Raw genomic sequence first — 9332 nt, forward strand, 5'->3', positions numbered from 1 at the left:
CAGACTCGCAGTCAATAACTCATAACAAACGTAACACAACTTGCTTCCGTGTATCTACACCCGTCTCCCCGGGTGGCTCGCGTTCCCAGTCAGTCTCTCCTCTATGTGCTCCAGGTGGCCCCTTTTATCCGGTCTCTCCACACCAATTACTGAAACGAGACACAGGTGTTTATCATTTGCGCTTGACCTACTTACGCACCGCTCGTCTCCTGCCTCTCTCTCCCGGTGCAGACCTCGCTGAACCACGCCCCCCTCACCACACTATGATACTTGTTTTCAGGATTTTTTTCAGACAGATCTGAACTGCAGGCAGGCCAGTCTAGAACATTCACTCTGTGCCTAAACCGCACTGTTGTGGCACATGCAGAATGAGACCTGACATTGTCTTGATCTAATAGCCATGGACTTCCCATGAAAGACATCATCTTGATGGCAGTAGCCTATATGTCTCTTTACAATTCCAATATATGCCCCCATGTCAATGGTACCTTCGCACATGCCAGTCACCCATGCCGTTTGCTCTGCTGCACCCCCATACCATGACAGGCGTTTGCTTTTGCATCTGTCACTGATGAAAATCTGGATGGTCTCTTTGGTCTTTGGGACTGAGAACTCAACATCCATTTTTCCCAGAAACAAGTTGAAATGTGGACTCATCTGACCACAGCACACATTTTCACTGTCTTTTTGACTATCTGAGATGAACTCTGGCCCAGAGAACCCCCTGGCATCACTGCATAGAATTCATGTATACCTTTCTCCTAGAGTAACAGAGATTCAAGTTGCATTTATTGATGCAACAGCAGACTGTGTAAAGTGACAGCAGTTTTCCGAAGTACACCACAGCATGACGGTTTCTTATGCAATGCCATCTGAGGGCTCAAAGGTCATGCACATTCACCTGAGGTTTCCTGCCTTGCCCTACACAGACTGAGATTTCTCTGGATTACCTGAAACTTTTCACAGTATTATGTATGGTAGTTGGTGAAATACCTCATTTCTTTGAGATTTTGCATTGAGAAATGTGATTTTTGATTTTTTTTTTCTTTCGTGTAATTTGGCACAAAGTGATAAGCCATGCTTTGCTTGCTGAGATGCTCCTTTTATACCAAAACATGATACCCTCATCTATTACCAATTCACCTGCTAACTGTGAACTGTTTCAAAACAGTTTAATTTGGATATTCTTTAAAATTTTTACTTTTATTTTGCCTCTGTCCCAACTTTTTTGGAGTGTGTTGCAGCCATCAAAATCAAAATTTGTTTATATTTACCAAATATATTTAATTTGGACAGTGAAAAGTTTTGAAATCTTTATTTCCAAAATCACAGATTATTGATTTTATTGCATTTTACAAAATGTCCCAACTTTTATGGAATTGGGTTGTAGTATAATGTTTAATATTAAATGACTTTTTGGAATACTTGACTCTGGTTGATCAATTGCAGCATTCAGTCATATAAAATAGTATTCAAATAAGGTTTATTTATTATATATAAGGTTTATTATTGTTTGTGGTCGTTTAGTTTTTCAATATCAGAATCAAACTTACATTTGGTTCCCCTACAATTTTGAACATTTGGGCCAAATCCCAATTCTATTTTATACCCCTCCGCCTACCCCTTCCCCTTGTCCCTTGAAACAGAGTGGAAAGGGGAAGGACTAAGGGGTAGAATTGGGATTGGGCCTTGGTCTTTGATTATGTGTTGTGATTTTATGAAAACTTCAGAGGTGTTTATTAGTAGTAGTTATGATTGTTATATGTTTTATAATCTGTTAAATAGGACTGATTGCTGTATCTGCTTTTGGACCAGCTCATGTTTTCAAATGTGTTCTGTGTATTTTCTCATTCTATGCTAACTATAATTGTTTTTAGGGCTTTTTTTGGTGTGGTCGGCCTTTGGTCACGTTCAGTATATAAACATGTCTTCCAGGCATTTTTCTTACCTTTACAACCCATGAAGGATAAGTGTTATCACCTGTTGGTTGCTGTCAAGTGTGGGAGTATGTCAAAATGTAGGAAAGAGAATCACAATTTAATCGAAGCTGAGCGGCAGCTAAGCTCTTAGCAGCGCTATGACGTACATGGCAAGTGTTACATCTATATCAAAAGCTCTTTGCATGAAAATGAAAGCAGATTAAAGAGTTTTAGTTTTCACTCCCATCCAAGTAAACTCTGCTTTGCGCTAACACCCACCTTTCCTCTGCTACAATTAACCTTTTATATCCTCTTTTCGTCGAAGAAGACAATATGTTCCACATGGGAGATCAAGTCTGTTAATCATTTTTGTGGAGGAAATGCCAAGAATTGATACATTACAAACCATTGTTATCCATTGCTCACTCTCTGTTCATCAAAGTAGACAACGAAGGCCAGATGTTGTTTGTGGAGTATTTTGCCGGGCTGCTACACGTGTTTGGTACCAGAGCATTGCTGTTTAATGGAACTGGTAAAACTTCCAGCTCTTTGGATACGGAGTTGCTCCTGTGATGGATTTGGAGTTGTTTAATTGAAATGTTTACCTGTTCAACAGAAACAAAAAATCCACTATATTTGTGGTCAGGCTCAGGCTGTTCCCTAAGTCTAATAGAAGCTTTCTTTTTTTTCTTCTTGCTTTCTTTTTTTGATTTTGATTTTAATTGTATTTTTTTTATATGAGTTGGTAGAAACAAAGTCCCCTGTGCATGTGTGGCAAAGGGCATCAGAAATTTCCTTCCTCTCTTTTTCTTATTCTTCCCTTTTTTTTCTTTCTTTCTTTACTTATTTCCTTCACTTCCTTCCTTCCTTCCTTCCATCTTTTCTTTTATCACTTCCCCAATTCTATTATATAAACCTTTTCTTTTCCATTTTGTCTCCCTTCCATCCTTCTTTCCTTCCTTCTATCCTTTGCTCTAATAGAATTCTCTAAGACTAGGGATGGAACGATTACCGGTTTAACGATCAATCACGATAAAATGCCCTGACGGTTAGTATTATCGTTTAAAATTTAATTATCATCAACACCGTATTTGATTACTAAGACAAATGTTTTCTTTGCTCTATATGTGTGGCCAAGGGTTTCAGAAAATTCCTTCCTTCCTTCCTTCTTCCTTTTTTTTTTTTCTCTGCCTCTCTTTCTTTGTGCTTGCTCTCTGTTCTCTGCTACAGTTCAGTTTCAGTTATACACATTCAGCTTCCTGGTTCACCGAAGGGGAGAAACAGTAATGTCTATGTGTCTAAGTAGCAACAAATCAGTTTAGAGGAGACATATGGCAAACATTGTGGAAAAGCTTTAGGCTCAAAACACTAGAAGCTCACTTAAATCCAATTCACAGCTGTTGCCTCTTTATGTTTTTAATGGAATCCTCTGTACTTCATAGGCAAAATAAATATTTTGGTACACGATGGCTCAGTGTTTACCAGAGACACGTGTATTTCAATCAAGGTTTATGTTCTCTTTTTATCCACAGTTGATTTATCTTGTTTCAGTAATGCACAAATCTGATACTTACATCAAGGTATTGATGTTTCTCAGGCTGAATGTAGGAGTCATTTGAGGAATGTTGTCTTTGACTCAGATGTTGAGAGAAGGGTCTTGCTTTGAACTGCTGAAAATGTTATGCACTCTCTGTATGACAACATCTTTTAGTTGTCCCGTTGGTTGGCTGGTTTTTACATATAAGATGCCAGATCTTTTGTGAAAATGCATTATTTATTTATTTTTCTTCCACTACCAACATCTGTTTAAAACAATAAATGCTTTAGCTGAGTGTTTTCCCGTAAATTTAACCATGCCATTTATTTTTCTTTAATTCCGGATAAATCAGAGCGATATTAATTGGCATAATGTTCAGTCCCTGAATGAGGTCATTCTAGGATAGGGTATTCCCAAATGTGACCCTGGAGCACAAAACCAGTCTTAAAGGGATAGTTCACCCAAAAATGAAAATTCTGTCATCATTTACTCACCCTCATGTCGTTCCAAACCTGTATGAGTTGCTTTCTTATGTTGAACACAAAAGAAGATATTTTGAAGATTGCTGGTAATCAAACAGTTGGTGGTTGCCATTGACTTCCATAGTATTTCTTTTCCTATGGAAGTCAATGGCAACCACCAACTGTTTGATTACCAGCAATCTTCAAAATATCTTCTTTTGTGTTCAACATAAGAAAGCAACTCATACATAAATAAATTCAAATTAACAGCATTTATAATTTTACAAATTAAATTATAAATGCCACTTTTTATCAATTTAATGCATCCTTGCTAAATAAAGGTATTAATTTAAAAAAACATATCTCCTCACTGTCCCTAGTCTCTGTTACCTCCAGGCCAGAGATATTTTGTATAAAAGTGCTGCTGACAGACTGCAGTGCATGCTGGGGCCAAGGATGGAACCAGTCAATGGCAGTGCAGTTCAAGAGAGCAGAAAACTTCCGCGCATGTGTACGAAGAGTGAAGCCAACCGGAGAAAAACACAGCACCACCTACAGTGCAGGAGGGGCATTACATCAGAGTGACATTTGCATTTTTATTCATAATATATACTTAGGATGCAGTCTTCAAAACAAGGAAGCCAACCTTAAGCTGTCTGCGTATACGATCAATGAAGAAGTTCCAGCAGTTTTCACGCGTGTCACGCCCTCAACTCCACTCGAATAGAGGTGACGATCATATCAACCTCTTCCTCACTGAACAAGTCAGGTATATCCCCTATACACAAACAAACATATCTAAACACCAACAAACTGAGAGCTACTGACAGGATTGAGAGGAAGGAGAAGGAAATGTGAGAGGAGTTTGCAATGTGTACCTGATACTACTAGCATGTCATTGATCAGCATCAGGAATCTGGGCATCTGTGTGCAGGAAGACTGTGCCAGTATTCTTCACTCCCACCTTTATGTACAGTGCAGCGATATCACTCTACAAAGAAAGAAGAAAAGGTTGGAAGTAGAAGGGAAAACTTTTCACGATATTTCATATTAAGCTTCAAATAAAAAGAGATCATTGAAATGCAGTGCATGTGTGGGTGTGTTACCCTCAGGTCACTGATGCCATAACCCTTTCTCAGTGTGATCTGAAATACTTCCAGGACGCTGAGAAAAGCAGCCAACCGACACAGACTCTGTTTCCCGCTACCACCTACTCCAATCAGCAAGGCATTCCCCACAGGAGACTCAAGAATACGACTTATCCTACAGCTACACACCAACACACACGCACACCAATAAGGCTTCAGTTGCAGCACTTTCCACAAACAGGGTGCAAAGTAAATTTAAAAATGAAATTTCTCAACAAAGGAGGTGCGTAACCTTCAGAATTCATGTTTTTTGATTGTCAACATCAGGAAGACAAAGTAAATTTTATATGAGCTGTTTTATGTATTATTTATTTAATATAATGTATGTAAATTCTGTTAAATAAAAACCCTGGGTTTTAAAACCCTGAATTATGTGATTTTGTTATTTTCTAGCCAGCTTACATGTGTTGCATGGCTTCTTCAAACAGCACCAGGTTCATGTCAGAGTACAGCTCATTGTAGTGCTCAAGAGCATCCATCAGGGTCTTCTGAAGCTTCTCCAGGTCAGTCACCTGTGCGTAACGTGGCTCACCCACACCGTGAGCGAAATGGGAGTAGATCAATGGCTGGTTGATAAAAATAGACTCATCTATACCCTACAAAGAGAAAAAGAAAGCAAAAGATTACTTTTGATAAATGGTCTTCCAGTTCACTGGAGGCCCCAACAGGTTTTTGAGAAGTTATGCTCACTTCAAAGTATCTTTTGCCTGTGTCTAGCAGAATCTTGTTGAACAGCTCTACGTCTTTCTCCTCCATCAGTTTGTCTGAATACACACGAGAAGACTCATGCAGCCATAGGTGAACTAGGTCTATAGGGTACCGCACTTGCTCTGGCAGAGCGAAGAGAATTCCCTACACACACACAAAACATAAGAACACAGAAAACAGCATGTCAACACTAATCTGTATAAAGTGACTGAACTACCAGCAGTGTAATATATACAGTGGCATAACTAGGTCACTGTATTCATACATATGTCCATAGTACTCAGTAACTGCATAAATGCACACACTTTAATCTGTTCCATAGACACATACCTGGAAGATGTTTGAAATGTCTCTGAGGTTGAAAATGTAGTGGAACCGAATGGCTGTGGGAAGGAAGTTCTGGCTCATTTTCTGATGCAGGCAGATGGCAGCCTAACAAACCATATATCAATGGAAAGCTTATTTATTCAGCTTTCAGGTTATGTATAAATCTCAATTTCGAAAAATTGACCCTTATGACTGGTTTTGTGGTCCACGGTCACAAATAAATGTTCACCCACCAAATTTATTATTCTCTGTATACGGAGAAGCAGGCAGCCCAAGACCAAGTCAAAGTGTGTTCACATGTTTGAACTGTTTAGCTTACCAATATCTGACGTGACTTTATAAATTTGAAAAGTTTCTTTCTGCCAAATAATTCAGCAAGCCAGGTGTCATCTTCAGTGTTTTCCAGTGTGCTGTGTAATGCCATATTCTGACATTTTCAAGTTTTGATTCACTTGGCAGACCTGTACCATTTAGCAAATAAATGTTTTTGTTTGTGTTTTCTTTTTTTTTTTAATTAAATGTTGCATATATAGCCGTTTTTTATTTACTTTGGACTTATGTGTATCATTTCTTCAACATTATAGGTGATTCTCCTCCAAAATGTCTGGCTAATTCTCTTGGATTCCCTTTATCTGGCTGGGCCTTGATGTTTTAACAAAGTAATGAGAATCAGAGATGGTTTTTGGTCAAAGCCCATGAAAGTTTAACAGAGGGCAGCCAGGCATCATAGTGTGGTCATGTCAGCCCAGGTCTTTCCCGTTAAAAAATGGGACTGAGGCATGAGAATTGAACATGATGAAAGAGTATAAATTCAGCCATATTTGCCAGACACCTGTACTAGTAACGATTGTCAAAGCTTTAGATTGATAAAGAGGTGGGGATATCTTGATAGGTATTTTTTATTTTTTTTATTTAGCTTATTATTATTTTCATATCACCATTTGTCAAAGAGAGTTAAAGTGTCAAGGAACACATTTGTTGCACTGCCTTATGGAAACACTGCGCACAGTTGATACTGATGGCTTTAGTTATGTGGACGTTTTATTGGAAACCTTTTTCCTGCAGACCTGTTGCTGTAGGGAACTGGACTGGAAGTTTCCATGCCAATGCATGATGACACTTAAAATGGAGAGAATGAGCATGAGCCAAAAATAAATAAATAAATAAATAAAAATTACGTTTAATAAACAAGATAAGGATACTGAACTTAATTATACTGGCAATATTAGTTTGGTCACCATAATGTTATTCTTTTAATGCATGATTTACCTTCCTTTCCAAAGAAATTGTCTTTATCATCTTTCATGGAAAAAAGTCAAATCATAAATTTCAAGTCCTAAATTTCCCCCTTCTGTGTTGTTTTCTGAGAACTACACCAACAGGTTTGCCAGGGTGCTGGTCAGTGTTTGCCAAAAAATGATCTATCTATCATTTAATCACTCAATCAATCAATGACATAATAAATAAATTAATTGGTTGATAATAGAGATGTAGAATATGGTCATGCAGAATATGTGCTTTATAGGTACTAAGAAACAGCCAATATGCTAGTAATATGCATGCTAATCAGCAACTAGTTAAAAGTGAGAATTGGTCCCTATACTAAAGTGTTAATAATGTATTAATTTAAATAAATTATTTCTTTATTTATTAACCAATTAATTTAATTTAATGTATAAAAAGGGTAATTGTGACTTTTTATCTCACAGTTCAGACTTTCTTAGAATTGCTTAAAGTCAGAATTGATATAAAGTGAGAATTCCAAAAAATAAAGTCAGAATTGCAAGATGTTAACTCGCAGTTCTGAGAAGAAAAGTCACAATTACATTTTTTATTGTTTATTTGATGGTGGAAACTAAAAACAGAATTGAAAGATGTAAACTTAGAATTGTGAGATGTAAACTTAAAATTGTGAGAAAATAGTCTTAAATGTGAGATAAAAAGTCAAACTTACCTTTTTAATTATTTTATCCTGTGGCAGAAACAGGCTTCCATATTAATGTAATTACTTTGTTTAACATGGTTAAAAAATAGTGAGCCGCTAGGGCGCTTCCTACACCACTGTTCCCATTCAGGATTAGTAGAAGATTAGTAGAAGTCCCCCATAAGCAATTTTAAGACATCATGTGTTCCTCAGTTCATAAATGTCACACAATTTAAATCTCATAAAAACACACTTGTGCAATTTTCCACACACATCTAAGTTGTATTGCCTTTTTGCAACATTTCGCCTTTTTTCGATATAAAACAGAGATGTTAGAGCTTGTTGTCGGTGGAACTGTGTATGACTGGATAAATATGACCAGAACTGCTGCAGTCCCTCACAATGTCACTTTTCATTAACGTGTTCCTCAACTCTCTACCCCACAAGCACTGTAAATACTTACTGGTGACAGTAAGCACATAAACATACACAAAGTCTTATCCCCTCCACGTTTATCCTGGCATCATGTTCTCAGAAACCTGGTATTTTTGAAGAGGAAGCCTCCAGGAAGACAAGCAGGGTGACCACCGCTTTTAAAAGGTTCCCCATCCATGGACGGAAGGTTTCTCTTTGCTATGAAAGGCACACGAGGCCCCTGTGCTCGTGTCCTGTGACGCATGCAGGCCAGCTGGGCAAACAGTCTTCCCGTCCACTTCTTAATAAGAAAGGCAAAGCACATCAGCTCCACAGGTAACTTCTGTATGGGCTCTTTATTTGGGTTTTAGATGGCTGACACTCATACCTCGATCTGGGTCACGCGTCTCGTGTAAAATCAAACCACAGACATCTTCTCCGGTCGAAATGTCCAAACCACAGGGTCTCCATCTCTGGAAGGTTCTAGCCTGTTCCACTGACCAGGGGTAGTAGGGAAACACTTGTTTTCACAGCACTGGGTCAGAATCAGACAGGGGTTTTCAGGGTGAGGGAAATCCTCATGCAAAACAGCGTCCTGTGTTCCCATTGCGGAGGCTTTCCTGAGAAGATGGGGTTTGTTTGCTGATGTTTGTTTTCCCTGTGCATGCATGGTTGTCTCCTAATGACATATTATTAATCATACATGATTACAGACATTTAAAACTAAACAAACAAACAGTTTGTTTTAAATGGTTTGGTGGCCTAAAAAAATGGGAGATCAAAACGGCTTATTAGGTCCTGTAAACTTGTGTATATTTGTGTGTGTGTGTGTGTGTGTGTGTGTTTGTGTGTGTGTGTGTGTGTGTGTGTGTGTGTGTGTGTGTGCTAAAACAA

At 38.2% G+C, this 9332-nt stretch overlaps 1 protein-coding gene across 1 annotated transcript in view; it reads left to right on the forward strand.

Moving 5' to 3' along the window:
- Positions 1-9332, forward strand: part of LOC107726885 (astrotactin-1-like) — a 119034-nt gene that overhangs the window by 100164 nt on the left and 9538 nt on the right. The gene's annotated exons all lie outside the window — the stretch shown is intronic.

Source organism: Sinocyclocheilus rhinocerous, unplaced genomic scaffold (assembly GCF_001515625.1).
Source record: "Sinocyclocheilus rhinocerous isolate Xijiao unplaced genomic scaffold, SAMN03320098_v1.1 scaffold606, whole genome shotgun sequence".
Lineage (NCBI taxonomy): Eukaryota > Metazoa > Chordata > Actinopteri > Cypriniformes > Cyprinidae > Sinocyclocheilus > Sinocyclocheilus rhinocerous.